General features: G+C 46.7%; 1 long non-coding RNA gene, 3 other non-coding genes and 1 pseudogene across 4 annotated transcripts in view; 1 reads left to right on the top strand and 4 right to left on the bottom strand.

Moving 5' to 3' along the window:
- LOC141139261 (uncharacterized) overlaps positions 1-14,892 on the top strand; it is a 54,227-nt gene that overhangs the window by 17,318 nt on the left and 22,017 nt on the right. The gene's annotated exons all lie outside the window — the stretch shown is intronic.
- LOC141141823 (U2 spliceosomal RNA) lies at positions 127-322 on the bottom strand. Its single transcript, XR_012244248.1, has one exon. It is a non-coding gene; the product is annotated as a U2 spliceosomal RNA (small nuclear RNA).
- On the bottom strand, positions 6,477-6,667 carry LOC141141759 (U2 spliceosomal RNA). The gene has a single exon (XR_012244208.1). It is a non-coding gene; the product is annotated as a U2 spliceosomal RNA (small nuclear RNA).
- LOC141141836 (U2 spliceosomal RNA) lies at positions 7,582-7,794 on the bottom strand (annotated as a pseudogene).
- Positions 13,923-14,113, bottom strand: LOC141141758 (U2 spliceosomal RNA). The gene has a single exon (XR_012244207.1). It is a non-coding gene; the product is annotated as a U2 spliceosomal RNA (small nuclear RNA).

Below are 14,892 nucleotides of genomic sequence, written 5' to 3'. Positions count from 1 at the left end.
GCAAGTTTATTATTGCAAGAATTAACAGCTTGTGGTGAGCCCTCCAAAAAAAAGCAACATTGCCATTGAGCAAGCAAAAGGAAGATTTGTGTTGTTGTTCAATCTGTTTTTTGAAACTGCATAAGAGAGGGGTGCACCGGTCCTGGAGGTACTGCAATACCAGGTCGATGCGTGGAGTGGACAGAGCAAGCTCTTCTTCCATCTCCCTGTTCTAAAAATCCATTTAATATATGGTCCCCAGATAGGGGACGTATCAGATATTAAACTGATAAGAACAGATTTTTTTTTTTTTTTTTTTTTTTTTTTTTCCTTCAGAATGAATCGCGTACTCAAGACTCCTTCAAGCAACTCTCCAGAGATCAAGCAGCGTTCCTTTCATCATCTGGACATCATTTTTTCACAAAGGTAAGTAAAAACAGTAAGTAAAAACAACCCTACCCCCCACTAAACTCTTTCCTCCACCTATCATACTTCCAATACACGTTTGCATCCTCCACCCCCATCCACCTTCTATCATACAACAGCACAACATATAATTTGGCCAAACATAAATTCATACAGTCTTTTTCTGAAACATTAACATTTTTCTTCCACTTCCAACACCTAACATCCCACAGAACTTCTTTAAAAATAGCAAAGAAAATCCAGGCCTTCCGTCGTTGCTGCACCCTTCCACCCACCAAACCAAAAAAACACCCTAAAAAACACATATTCTCCACCTCCACCACACCTTTCACGAACTTCTCTGCTTCTTTACACACACTTTTTGCAAAATTACACTCCCAAAAAACATGAGCTGCAGTTTCCACCTCCCCACATCCCTCCCTTGGGCATCTATCATCTCTAGCTAAATCTCTTGCTTTTAAAAAGGATTTTGTGAGTAAACAGCCTTGAAATGCCATCCAAGAAATTTCTTTTTGTCTATTAGTTACACCCTTGGTCAAGAAATTCCCCCAACATTTTTCCGCTGAAATAGACTTTAGACCCAAAATATTAGTCACCACTTCTTCTCTCCTCATCCATTTAACAAGATTAGTTTTAGACATAGCTCCAACCCCCAGCTCACTCAATTTGTTTTTCAAAAAAAACTGGTGCAAACGTAAGTATACAAAGGATGGGACCAAGGCCACAGGTTTCCTTAGGTCCTTCACACACCATCCCCATTTCAGCATAGTCCACCCAGCTAAATACCTCACAAACCTTGCAGCAACTCCATTGGCAGAGTAGGTTTTAAAATGACTTATCCACAACTGTATACCAATAAAATTTTGAACATTAGGAAAGTTATATCCCCCAAGTTTCACATCCTTCATAACAGTAACACGGGACACCCTCTCCATTTTTGCACCCCAGAAAAAGACAAAAAGTAGTCTGGTAATCTTTTGGATAGACTTCATATTCGGTGGAAAAATTAGACTAGTATATAACAGGAGAGGCAGTATCACTGCCTTCACCACCAGAACTTTCCCAGAAAGTGTCAAGCGCCTCAACTTCCAAAAATCCAACTTCTGGACTATTTTACTTATCACTTTTTGGGTATTATCCTGACTCATGATGTTCCTTTGGAACCGCACCCCCAATACCTCAATAGTTTCAGTGGTTTTCAAACGACTCTGCGTTGTACTACAGGACCCACTTAGCACACACACTTGGCTTTTATTCCAATTCACTTGCAGACCAGACATACTCCCGAATATCCTTAATTGCAGCTCCGCTCTATTTAAGTCTGCTGGAGAAGAGCAAAAGAACGTAACATCATCCATATAGCATATGGATTTTACTCTTACACCATCCCCTCCTGGAGTAAAAAAACCTCGGAAAATCTTATCCCTTTGTGCATGTCGCAAAAGGGGTTCCATCACACATATAAACATAACTGGGGACAAGGGACACCCTTGCCTCACTCCAGAACTTACACAAAAAGGGTCAGACACTTTACCATTTACCAGAACACGACTAGTCATGCCAGTATATAATTTTTTAAGAGCCACCAAAAACTTGTCTGGGAAACCCATCTGTCCCAAAACTCCGAATAAAAAGGAATGAGCAACCCTGTCATATGCCTTTTCAATGTCAATGCCAGCTACGGCCAGTGGAAGATTATTTGACTGAGCATAAAAGATCAGATCTCTTAACAACGTCAAGTTATCTGAGATCCTTCTACCAGGAACTGCACATGTCTGCCACTCCCCCACTAGGCTTCCAACAACCTGACTGAGACGACTCGCTAACAACTTTGATATTATTTTATAATCGACGTTTAATAAAGTTATCGGTCGCCAATTCTTCAAATCACGCTCCTCCCCTTTCTTGTATAGCAAGGTAATCACCCCCTCCTTCATTGATGGGGACAGATTCCCAGTCTCCACACAGTACTTTACCACCTCCACCAAGTGATTTTTTAAGATCGGCCAAAACTTGACATAAAATTCTGCCGGCAGCCCGTCTTCCCCTGGAGTTTTATTTTTCGGCATCCTTCTCAAATTCCCCTCCACCTCCTCTTCTGTAACTACATTTAATATAGCCTCTGCCTCCTCACTTCTCAAACCTCCTCTCAGGACTTCACAGTATTCCATAATTTCCTCTTTCGTAGCTCCAGCATGCTCTTCATATAATTTTTCATAAAAAAGCCTCGCTTCTTTTACCATTTCTTCTCCACACACTTCCCCTTCCTCTGTAAACACACTCTTCATAACTTTTTTTGCCCCCATAGCCTTTTTGAAGAAGAACCTTGAACACTGTTCTCCTTCTTCCATATCTTGCACCTTTGCACTAAAAATAATTTGTTTTCCTTTTTCCTTCAAGAAACTGCTCCTCTCTTCCCGCACCTCCTCCAACTCCCCCTCCACATCAATACCCGCTTTTTTACACTTTAATAATAGGTGCAACCTCTCCACCAAAGCTTCTTCTTTCTCCTTCCTCCGCCATGCTCTTTCCACTCCTGCTTTCTTAAAGAAAATGCCTATCTGTACCTTAACCCAATCCCACCACTGCAATATTTCTTCAAACTCCTTTTTCCTCTTCACCAAACGTGTAAAAAAACACTCAAACTTAGTACAAGCCTCCTCTTCCTCTAAAATTGTGGTATTCAGTTTCCATAACCCTCTTCCAAAAACAATCCCCTCCTCCAACATAAAAGTACAGTAAACCATCTTGTGATCCGAAAATAAAAAAGGCTTAACTTCATAACTCTTCACTGTAATAAATTCAGATAAGAAAATAAAATCGATTCTTGAACTAACAGAGCCACGGTCCGAGAAATAAGTATGAGAGGCATCCCTCCCCTCCCTTTCCACTGCTACATCTTTTAACTTCAAATCCACCACCATCTCATTTAATAACTTGGATGATGAATCCAACTTACTCTCCTCTCCCGTACCATTTCTATCACTTACTTCCCTGATACAATTAAGGTCACCCGCTATAATTGTAGGCATCCTTCCAGGTAAGTATAGCTTTAAAGTATTAAGAAAATCATTCCTATCATGTCTGTCTGCAGGAGCGTAGCAATTAAAAAGCCTAAATCTACACCCCACATATTCCAGAATAACCAATAACAATCTTCCGGGCACAATTACCTCTTGTGACACCATCACTACTTGCGGGTTTTTAATAAGTATACCCACCCCTTCACATCTGGATACACAAGCTGGAGACCATGCACTCCCCCCATACTTCCACTCATGAGGCTCTGGAACCCTCTCCACTCCACATTCTTGTAGGCACAACACATCTGCTCTACATTCAGATAGTTTATCGAAAACGGTAGCCCGCCTCCAACCCGACCTCACACTCCTCACATTAATAGAACTGACGGTTAAGGCCATCAGAAAAAAGAAGAAAAAAAAACCAGCCATAGGAAGCCTTTAAGGAAACTCTTCCATATTCTCCTCTTCTCTTCCTTCCTTATCTTTCTTACTTCTCCTCTGCCATTTCTTTGGACCGGGAGAACTGGCGGACTCTAACTCAGAGTCCCCAGAAAGGGCAATGCAGAGAGACCCTTCCCCACTCCCAGAGTCCTCTCCTTCAACCCGAGCTCTTTTTACTGAGGCATCTCCCCCCTCCATTGCTGAAGGCACAAAGCGCTGACCACATTCTAAATCTTCTTCTTCTTCATCCGCATCATCCATCTCCTCTCCACTCTCAGACAGATCACCAATCAGCCGGGACATACTCCGTCCTGACCCAGCGACTGAGATCTCTGTCCCACTTTCTTCTTCAGATTCTTCAGCCTCATCATCCTGCTGCATGACCTCTTCTCCATGTCCTTCAGGTTCTCTAGACGCCACATCCTCTTCACCCAGCGAAGGGTCCCCAGCTCCAGAACCGGCCACTCCAGCCTCCACTCTACCAGTAGAGGCTGAAGCATTACCTGCTCCGTCCGCCGAGACACCCCTATTTCTAGGCACGGCATCCTTGGCTATGACAGGCCAAAGTACGCCAGAAGGGGCCGCATCATTATTAACTTCCGCGGGTCCTCCTCTGACTCCTCCCCCCACGTCATAACTACGCCTCAGCCGCTGCTTCTCTCTTGCATCCATCCTTCGCTGGAAATTCTCCCGTGCCACGATATCCGCAAAAGTCCTCTTAGCATCCTGGTATTTATCACACTGCCTGGCGACATGTCCCTCTCTTTTGCAAATATCACAAACCTTAGATTTCGTACAGTCCCTTGCAGTATGATCCGACTGATTACAAAATCGGCACACTAGTCCCTCATCACAGTCAGCGCTTAAGTGCCCATACTTAAAACACTTTCTACAGTATTTCGGTTGACCGGGATAAAAAAGAAAACCCCTCTCACCTCCGATCGTAAAGACGGCTGGAGGTCTCTTTACACCACCAATACATTCTTCATCCTTTCTAAAGTTCCCGAAAAATCTGTATTTCCCTGTCCAAATCCCGAATTTATTCATCACTTTGTCTCCTCCTCTTAATTTTTCACAGTACGTCTCCAGGAAAGCCCAAACCAACGCTGGATCCGCAAAGGGGTTGTAAAGATGGACTGTGATCATTTTTTCTTCTTGCAAGAAAAGGGGCAGAATTTCAAACAGTTCCAAAATGTCATCCTTCCTCTTCTTCGCCTCCTCAAAGATTTTCCAGCACACCTCGGAAGACCCAAAAGTGATATCATAAGTCCCCTGTTGGGGAAAATCTTGCAGACACACTACATCTTTTACCTTAACATCAAAGACATCCATCAACACTTCCACAACGACAGTCCTCAACGTCACACTTGATCTTGCTTCTGGCTTAACCAGGAATCGCAGCGAGTCTCGTAGTCCACGACCCGCCATGTTGGTACCGGAAAGCACCTCGCCTCACCACCGTCCAGGGGCACCCCCAAAAGGGGCCCCTGAAACAACGCTCCGGACGCCTTTAAAAAGGCGGTCGCTTCTCGTTGTCTGGGGACTAATCCTACAGCCAATAGCAGCAAGGGGGGGCCCTCCGAAAAGGGACGCTCCCCCCAAGGCCGACCTTCGGGTACCCCAGACACCTCTTGGCCAAGTCACACCGCAGTATAAACCACACTGGATCTTAGCCAAAAGGCCGAGAAGCGATAACCCAATTATTCTCTTTTCCGAGCGAGCGGCGGCCTGGCACAAACGAGGAGCTCGCTGAGAGATGCCCGTCTAGCCTTCCCCCGGTCTAGGCTGGCCGCAGCCACAGGCACAGCAACTTTTCACACCTACCCGGGCTTGAGGCCTAATCCCTCCACACAGCTGCCTAACACCTCCTTAACACACCTGCAGCCCATTCTGACCTTCATACTGCCAATTAGGCAGCCTTGAGCACTAATTGCACACAGCCAGGTGCTCCTCGTTGATGGCTAACGAGGGAAATCATTTGCATGGACCTGCCTCCTGGTAAGATGAACGAGGAAGACGAGACGGGGACCCACTAGAGGGAGACACAGGCTGCGAAAACGAGGGAGTGAGGGAAGGAATGCATGCCTGGACTGACTTTGAGCTCCTGGACTGACTTTGAGCTAGCTGCAACAAGGGACAGCAGAGATGGAGCAAAGTCAGGCCTGTTGAAATGGCCTGGCCTGGCCTGGCCTGGGCCTGCCTGCTGCTGCCTTTCGAAACTGACCCTGGCAGTGAAGGCTTTGTTTTGGGCCTTGGGAGAAAGATTGATGAAACATTAGCTAGCTGTCTTGTCGAAATGTGTCTGCTTACTGACTTGCTACTGACTTGCTGACTTGCTAGGTTTGGCTTCTTGCAACTGCCACTTTACCTGCTGCTTCTTCCTGACCCCAAAAATATGGAGCGCAAGGAGGGAGGGGGGAGAGAGAAATAGGCCAAGAAACTGACACGAAGCAAAAACACCAATACACACAGGGGTTAAATGCAAGTTTATTATTGCAAGAATTAACAGCTTGTGGTGAGCCCTCCAAAAAAAAGCAACATTGCCATTGAGCAAGCAAAAGGAAGATTTGTGTTGTTGTTCAATCTGTTTTTTGAAACTGCATAAGAGAGGGGTGCACCGGTCCTGGAGGTACTGCAATACCAGGTCGATGCGTGGAGTGGACAGAGCAAGCTCTTCTTCCATCTCCCTGTTCTAAAAATCCATTTAATATATGGTCCCCAGATAGGGGACGTATCAGATATTAAACTGATAAGAACAGATACTACACTTGATCTTAGCCAAAAGGCCGAGAAGCGATAACCCAATTATTCTCTTTTCCGAGCGAGCGGCGGCCTGGCACAAACGAGGAGCTCGCTGAGAGATGCCCGTCTAGCCTTCCCCCGGTCTAGGCTGGCCGCAGCCACAGGCACAGCAACTTTTCACACCTACCCGGGCTTGAGGCCTAATCCCTCCACACAGCTGCCTAACACCTCCTTAACACACCTGCAGCCCATTCTGACCTTCATACTGCCAATTAGGCAGCCTTGAGCACTAATTGCACACAGCCAGGTGCTCCTCGTTGATGGCTAACGAGGGAAATCATTTGCATGGACCCGCCTCCTGGTAAGATGAACGAGGAAGACGAGACGGGGACCCACTAGAGGGAGACACAGGCTGCGAAAACGAGGGAGTGAGGGAAGGAATGCATGCCTGGACTGACTTTGAGCTCCTGGACTGACTTTGAGCTAGCTGCAACAAGGGACAGCAGAGATGGAGCAAAGTCAGGCCTGTTGAAATGGCCTGGCCTGGCCTGGCCTGGGCCTGCCTGCTGCTGCCTTTCGAAACTGACCCTGGCAGTGAAGGCTTTGTTTTGGGCCTTGGGAGAAAGATTGATGAAACATTAGCTAGCTGTCTTGTCGAAATGTGTCTGCTTACTGACTTGCTACTGACTTGCTGACTTGCTAGGTTTGGCTTCTTGCAACTGCCACTTTACCTGCTGCTTCTTCCTGACCCCAAAAATATGGAGCGCAAGGAGGGAGGGGGGAGAGAGAAATAGGCCAAGAAACTGACACGAAGCAAAAACACCAATACACACAGGGGTTAAATGCAAGTTTATTATTGCAAGAATTAACAGCTTGTGGTGAGCCCTCCAAAAAAAAGCAACATTGCCATTGAGCAAGCAAAAGGAAGATTTGTGTTGTTGTTCAATCTGTTTTTTGAAACTGCATAAGAGAGGGGTGCACCGGTCCTGGAGGTACTGCAATACCAGGTCGATGCGTGGAGTGGACAGAGCAAGCTCTTCTTCCATCTCCCTGTTCTAAAAATCCATTTAATATATGGTCCCCAGATAGGGGACGTATCAGATATTAAACTGATAAGAACAGATTTTTTTTTTTTTTTTTTTTTTCCCACTCAGATTGAATCACATAAACTCAGCAAAACAAACACACGAAACTTACACTGAGCTGTGTTCCATTCATCATAGTGGCGTAGACAGTATCAAAAAGATAAAATCATTTAAAATAAAAAAACTCTATACATTATTCATAAGGAACAAATACACACCACACTTAGCCTTCACCCACCCGCCACCTAACAAAGTTCCAGAAACCATCCGCCTCTTCCACCCCCATACTTCTTCTTTCCACCGCCAAAACAAAAAACATTTTTGCCATCACCCACTCCACACAATCTTTTTCAAGCAATACCAACTTCTTTTTTACCAAAGCACATCGAGATTCCCACAACACTTCTCTTATGACAGCAGACAAGACAAACATCTTACGTTGCTTCCCTTTGCCACCTCCCACCACACCAAGAACACCAGACTCAAAAGACACTCCAACAATCCCCACCACCCGTTCCACAAAACCACACAGCAAACTCCAAAAATTCCTTGCAAAAAAGCACTCCCAAAATAAGTGTCTCACAGTCTCCGTCCCAGCACAACCTTCCCTAGGGCACACCTCCCTCCTTACCAAGTCTCTAGACTTTAAAAAGGACATTGTAGTCAAGCAATTGTGCAGCGACAACCATACCACCTCCCTCTGCTTGTTTGTAATGCCCTTAAATAATAAATTCTTCCACACAGTCTCCGCTCTCTTAAGATTTAAACCAAAAATGTTCGTCGGCAGCTCATCCTTTCTCAACCATGCCCATAATGTTTCTTTCTTCCGAGAGCCTTCCCCTAATTCCTGCAAATGATTTCTCTTAAAAAAGGCAGACATTTTTAAATAGTACACAGGGGATATCATTGACATTGGCCTAGTCAGATCCCTTCCACAACACCCCCACCTCAGTAACGGCCATCCGATCAGGTAGCGCATTAACGCTGCAGTTTTCCCTCCTGCTAAGAAAGTTCTGAGATGAACCATCCACCACTGAACCTCCAGAAAACGTTCAATATTAGGGAAGTTATACCCACCCTGTTGTACTTTCTTCATAACCACCTCTCTGGCAACCTTCTCCATCTTAGAACCCCAAAAAAACATAAACAACATTCTTGTAATCCTCTGAACCCACCTCTTGTTTGGAGGAAAGATTACAGAAAAGTACATTAACAAGGGGAGAATTACCGCCTTAGTAATCAAAGTCTTGCCAGAGAGAGAAAGTTTTCTAGTTTTCCACAAACTTAGTTTTTTACAGACCTTTTCCACCCCTTTAGCCGTGTTTACCTGGTTCACCAAGTTTCTCTCGAAGTGCACTCCCAACACCTCCACCTCCTGCACACACTTCAGCTTACACTTAGATACCTCACAAGAGCCACTTAACACACAGATACTACTTTTCCCCCAGTTAACACGTAGACCAGAAATTGCACCAAATATACCAAGTTGCAGCTCTGCTCTTGTCACATCCCTTGTCGAATTACAGAGAAAATTGACGTCATCCATATAGCAAAGGGTTTTAACCGGCTCATTCCCACCTCCTGGTACAAACATACCCTTAAAACACTTATCCTTCCACACATGTCTTAGGAGAGGTTCTATTACGCAAATGAATGCGACTGGTGACAAGGGGCACCCCTGCCTCACCCCAGACATCACTCTGACCTCTTTGGACAAACCACCATTAACGAGGATCTGGCTACTAATCCCTTGGTATAGACTTTCTACCACTTCCACAAACTCTTCAGGGATCCCCATCTGCCTCAATACTATGAAGAGAAACTTATGAGCAACACGGTCATAAGCCTTCTCGAGGTCAATGCTTGCCACCGCCAAAGGCAAATTGTTGCACTGAGCATAAAACACCAGGTCCCTCAAGAGGATCAGATTATCGGAAATCCTCCGCCCAGGCACAGCACAGACCTGCCACTCTCCAATAACACTTCCCACTACTCTCTTCATTCTGTCCGCCAGAACTTTAGCTACAATCTTGTAATCGCTATTGAGCAGGGATATCGGTCGCCAATTCCTGATGTCACGCTGGTCACCTTTCTTTTTATACAGTAGTGTAATGATACCTTTCTTCATTGATTCTGAAATCCTCTTCTCCTTTATACAGGTCCTTATAACCTCACACACATCGTCCTTCAGGGTTGACCAAAATTCAACATAAAAATCCACCGGTAAGCCATCCCCACCAGGAGTCTTATTTTTCTTCATCTTCATCACCACATTCTCCACCTCCACTTCCTCCACCGGGTCTAGCAACATCTCCGCATCTTCAGTCTTCAAATTCCCCCTCACCACCTCACAGTACTCCCGCATTTCTTCTTCTGTTGCACCACCTCCGCCACCATACAACTCAACGTAGAATGACCTAATGGACTCCACCATTCTTTCCCCGCTCACCTCCTCCTCGCCATCCAAAACAGACTCGAACATCTTCCTTGGCCCAAAGGATTTCTTAAAAAAATACGCAGAGCATTGCTCATCCTCCTCCATCTCTTGTACTTTGGATCTAAAGATAATCCCCTTCCCGCGATCCTTAAGCATAGCATTCCGTACCTCCCGTACTTCTCTCAACTCCTCCTCCACCTCCACCCCCAGTCTCTTACATCTAAATAGGAAATGCATCCTGTCCACCAACCTCCTCGCATCTTCACGCTTTCTTCCAGCCGCCTCCACACCCAACTTCTTAAAGAAAATACTTATCCTGACCTTTGCCCAATCCCACCACTCCAGAACATCCCTGAAGCTATGCTTCTTGAACCTGAGCCACTCATAAAACTCATTGAATTTAACAGCAACCCCCTCCTCCTTCAAACAAGAACAATTAAGTTTCCATGCACCCCTCCCACACATCCTAGTACCATCAAAAAGGAAGGAACAAGTAAGCAAGGCATGGTCCGAAAATGACACTAAAACAGTCTGATATCCAGTGATCTTTAAGGCAGGAGAAGCAAACATAAAATCTATCCTCGAGCGTACTGACCCTTTGTCTGAGAAAAAGGTAAAGGAGATATCATTCCCCTGTACCACACAGGCAGCATCTTGAAAATGAAGATCACAAACTATTTCATTTAACATTTTAGATGTTACATCAGCACTGTTTCCCTCACTCACACCCTGCCTTTCCTCACTTCTTCTCACACAGTTAAAATCTCCAACTAACATTGTTGGGATTCTACCGGGCAACCACATTTTGAGCACTTCCAAAAATTTCACACGCTCCTTTTTTCCAGCAGGTGCATAAACATTAATAATTCTTATTTTACTCCCAGCCACCTCCAAGACAACAATCTGCATCCTCCCCGGCACCACCACCTCATGCGACACACACTGGACATACGGATTTTTCACGAGAATCCCAACCCCTTCATTCCTAAATTCACATACCGGGGACCACATAGATATACCATATTTCCATTCATCACATAAAATCCGTTCATTACCACACTCCTGCAGACAAATTATATCAGACTGAATCCTCTCTAGATAATCAAAGACAGCCGCCCTCCTCCACCCTGAACATATACTTCTTACATTAATCGAACTCACAGTCAAAGCCATCATGAGGAAAAACCCAAAGATTTGCACATCCATTACAAAAACTATAAGTGATGCCTAGCCTCTTCCATCCCTTCCCTTGCTACATTAGCATAGGTTAACCTCTTCCTCCCAAATGGAGAACTGGCAGACTCGGAACCCGAGCCTCCATCAGGAAAGGGTAGACCTTCCACCCCCTCCCCTGCCCCTTCCTCCCGTCCCCTCTTTATAGAGGACTGAGAAGTCTCGTCCATAGCAATCATTAGCCGCTGTCCACATTCAAGACTCTCGTCACTGTCCATCTCCTCGTTCTCATCCTCTTCTTCCTCCTCTTCCTCTTCTTCTGATGATAAACCACTCATCAACTCTGATAAGCGACCCGGACTTATAAGTACCTCACTCCTCCGTTCCTCCTCCGGTCCCCCATCCTCCTGCCTCACCGGGGCATCCTGCACCTCCTGACGATCTTGAACTGTCCCACCTTCCCCTACCACAGTACCAAGACTCCCAGGGTCCGCACTAGCTCCCGCCACCACCTCACCAGTAGCAGGGCCAGCAGCGCCTTCCCTGCTCATCGCCTTTTCCTGCTTAGTAGGTGCAGCATCATTGGCCTGGTGCTCCGAGGATGCAGCAGGCCGCTCCGCATCAGCGGACCCAGCACTACCACCTTCCCTCCGAGCCTCAGCTCGCTGCCTCTGCTGCGCACGTCTGGCCTGGGTCTTATTCAGTACATCATGGAACTCCGCTTCACTCTTAGCAGCAAAATATTCTTCGCATTGCCTCGCAAGGTGACCTGGTCTTTTGCAAATATCACAGATTCGCGTATGCTTACATTCTTTCGAAGGATGGTCCTCGTTACCACAAAATCTACACTTAATATTCCGCTCACAGTCCCCGCTTGCATGCCCGTAGACACAGCACTTCCTACAATAAACCGGCTGCCCAGGGTAAAAGAGGAACCCCCTCTCACCCCCTATGTTGAAAACCGCCGGAGGCCTTCTCACCCCACCAACACAGCCAAGATCAGTCCGAAACCTTCCATAGAACCTGTACTTTCCGGACCAAATTCCAAACTTATTCAGTACTTTGTCACCACCCCTTAATTCTTCGCAGTAATTTTTCAAAAAGGCCCTAACCAAGTTCACATCTGAAAACGGGTTGTACATATGGACAATAATAGCCTTTTCTTCCTGCATAAATAGTGGTATAACATCCATTTTCTGTAAAAATTCATTCTCAGCACTCCTCATCTTCTCGTAGACCTCCCAGCATATCTCAACAGAAAGAAAGGTAATGTCATATAACCTTTGTTGCGGAAAATCCTGTAAGCAAACAATATCTCTTACCCTGAGGTTGAGAAATCCCATCAACACGTCCACCACGATAGTCCTCAAATTGATCTCTCCCTTGAATTCAGGTTTAATCAAAAACCGAATGGAATCCCGCATCCCACGGACCGCCATTTTTGTACCGGATGGTACCTCGCCTCTTCCTCCGACACCGGGTACCCCCGAAGGGGCCCCAACCGCTGACACCGAATCGCCTTAAGAAGGGCGATCGCTCCTCGTTGTCTGGGGACTAGGCCTCGGGCCAATAGCAGCAAGGGGGGGCCCTCCGAAAAGGGACGCTCCCCCCAAGGCCGACCTCCGGGTACCCCAGACACCTCTTGACTAAGTCACACACAGTAAAACTGCACTGGATCTTAGCCAAAAGGCCGAGAAGCGATAACCCAATTATTCTCTTTTCCGAGCGAGCGGCGGCCTGGCACAAACGAGGAGCTCGCTGAGAGATGCCCGTCTAGCCTTCCCCCGGTCTAGGCTGGCCGCAGCCACAGGCACAGCAACTTTTCACACCTACCCGGGCTTGAGGCCTAATCCCTCCACACAGCTGCCTAACACCTCCTTAACACACCTGCAGCCCATTCTGACCTTCATACTGCCAATTAGGCAGCCTTGAGCACTAATTGCACACAGCCAGGTGCTCCTCGTTGATGGCTAACGAGGGAAATCATTTGCATGGACCCGCCTCCTGGTAAGATGAACGAGGAAGACGAGACGGGGACCCACTAGAGGGAGACACAGGCTGCGAAAACGAGGGAGTGAGGGAAGGAATGCATGCCTGGACTGACTTTGAGCTCCTGGACTGACTTTGAGCTAGCTGCAACAAGGGACAGCAGAGATGGAGCAAAGTCAGGCCTGTTGAAATGGCCTGGCCTGGCCTGGCCTGGGCCTGCCTGCTGCTGCCTTTCGAAACTGACCCTGGCAGTGAAGGCTTTGTTTTGGGCCTTGGGAGAAAGATTGATGAAACATTAGCTAGCTGTCTTGTCGAAATGTGTCTGCTTACTGACTTGCTACTGACTTGCTGACTTGCTAGGTTTGGCTTCTTGCAACTGCCACTTTACCTGCTGCTTCTTCCTGACCCCAAAAATATGGAGCGCAAGGAGGGAGGGGGGAGAGAGAAATAGGCCAAGAAACTGACACGAAGCAAAAACACCAATACACACAGGGGTTAAATGCAAGTTTATTATTGCAAGAATTAACAGCTTGTGGTGAGCCCTCCAAAAAAAAGCAACATTGCCATTGAGCAAGCAAAAGGAAGATTTGTGTTGTTGTTCAATCTGTTTTTTGAAACTGCATAAGAGAGGGGTGCACCGGTCCTGGAGGTACTGCAATACCAGGTCGATGCGTGGAGTGGACAGAGCAAGCTCTTCTTCCATCTCCCTGTTCTAAAAATCCATTTAATATATGGTCCCCAGATAGGGGACGTATCAGATATTAAACTGATAAGAACAGATACTACACTTGATCTTAGCCAAAAGGCCGAGAAGCGATAACCCAATTATTCTCTTTTCCGAGCGAGCGGCGGCCTGGCACAAACGAGGAGCTCGCTGAGAGATGCCCGTCTAGCCTTCCCCCGGTCTAGGCTGGCCGCAGCCACAGGCACAGCAACTTTTCACACCTACCCGGGCTTGAGGCCTAATCCCTCCACACAGCTGCCTAACACCTCCTTAACACACCTGCAGCCCATTCTGACCTTCATACTGCCAATTAGGCAGCCTTGAGCACTAATTGCACACAGCCAGGTGCTCCTCGTTGATGGCTAACGAGGGAAATCATTTGCATGGACCCGCCTCCTGGTAAGATGAACGAGGAAGACGAGACGGGGACCCACTAGAGGGAGACACAGGCTGCGAAAACGAGGGAGTGAGGGAAGGAATGCATGCCTGGACTGACTTTGAGCTCCTGGACTGACTTTGAGCTAGCTGCAACAAGGGACAGCAGAGATGGAGCAAAGTCAGGCCTGTTGAAATGGCCTGGCCTGGCCTGGCCTGGGCCTGCCTGCTGCTGCCTTTCGAAACTGACCCTGGCAGTGAAGGCTTTGTTTTGGGCCTTGGGAGAAAGATTGATGAAACATTAGCTAGCTGTCTTGTCGAAATGTGTCTGCTTACTGACTTGCTACTGACTTGCTGACTTGCTAGGTTTGGCTTCTTGCAACTGCCACTTTACCTGCTGCTTCTTCCTGACCCCAAAAATATGGAGCGCAAGGAGGGAGGGGGGAGAGAGAAATAGGCCAAGAAACTGACACGAAGCAAAAACACCAATACACACAG

The sequence above is a fragment of the Aquarana catesbeiana genome, linkage group LG04 (genome assembly GCF_042186555.1).
Source record: "Aquarana catesbeiana isolate 2022-GZ linkage group LG04, ASM4218655v1, whole genome shotgun sequence".
NCBI lineage: Eukaryota > Metazoa > Chordata > Amphibia > Anura > Ranidae > Aquarana > Aquarana catesbeiana.
The sequence above is the reverse complement of the archived record's forward strand: the minus strand, read 5'-3'. Positions and strand labels throughout refer to the sequence as shown.